General features: G+C 49.8%; 1 non-coding gene across 1 annotated transcript; it reads right to left on the reverse strand.

Annotated features, from left to right (window-relative positions):
* Nucleotides 1-84: 84 nt before the first annotated feature.
* LOC123179684 (5S ribosomal RNA) lies at nt 85-203 on the reverse strand. The gene has a single exon (XR_006490550.1). It is a non-coding gene; the product is annotated as a 5S ribosomal RNA (ribosomal RNA).
* Between the last annotated feature and the right edge of the window lie 365 nt (nt 204-568).

The raw sequence follows: 568 nt of genomic DNA on the forward strand, positions 1-568 counted from the left end.
ACTCGTGCAAAATAATAAAACACGGTAAATATATTACTTACACGTGCGTTTTGTTTTGCAAGCGGCGCGAAAAAAATTAAAAAGGGAATGCAACACGAGGACTTCCCAGGAGGTCACCCATCCTAGTACTACTCTCGCCCAAGCACGCTTAACTTCAGAGTTCTGATGGGATCCGGTGCTTTAGTGCTGGTATGATCGCATCCGACATGTTACCCCGGTCTTCGTCCCTTATCCTTGCCCCTCCCAGCTCCACTACAAAGACGATTGCACATTGCTTTGGCCGCTCCCTCTCAACTACGGAGACGAGTTTAACGCGGTTTCCACCCCTCCCTCTCAATCGCACCAGTGCACGCTTGCCGCGCCACAACGCCGACGCTGGACCCGTGAATCGTGAGCACCCAGCTATGACTTACCGCACTCGTGCAAAATAATAAAACACGGTAAATAACTTACACGTGCGTTTTGTTTTGCAAGCGGCGCGAAAAAAATTAAAAAGGGAATGCAACACGAGGACTTCCCAGGAGGTCACCCATCCTAGTACTACTCTCGCCCAAGCACGCTTAACTTC

This window comes from Triticum aestivum, unplaced genomic scaffold (genome assembly GCF_018294505.1).
Source record: "Triticum aestivum cultivar Chinese Spring unplaced genomic scaffold, IWGSC CS RefSeq v2.1 scaffold70197, whole genome shotgun sequence".
NCBI classification, from domain to species: Eukaryota; Viridiplantae; Streptophyta; class Magnoliopsida; order Poales; family Poaceae; genus Triticum; species Triticum aestivum.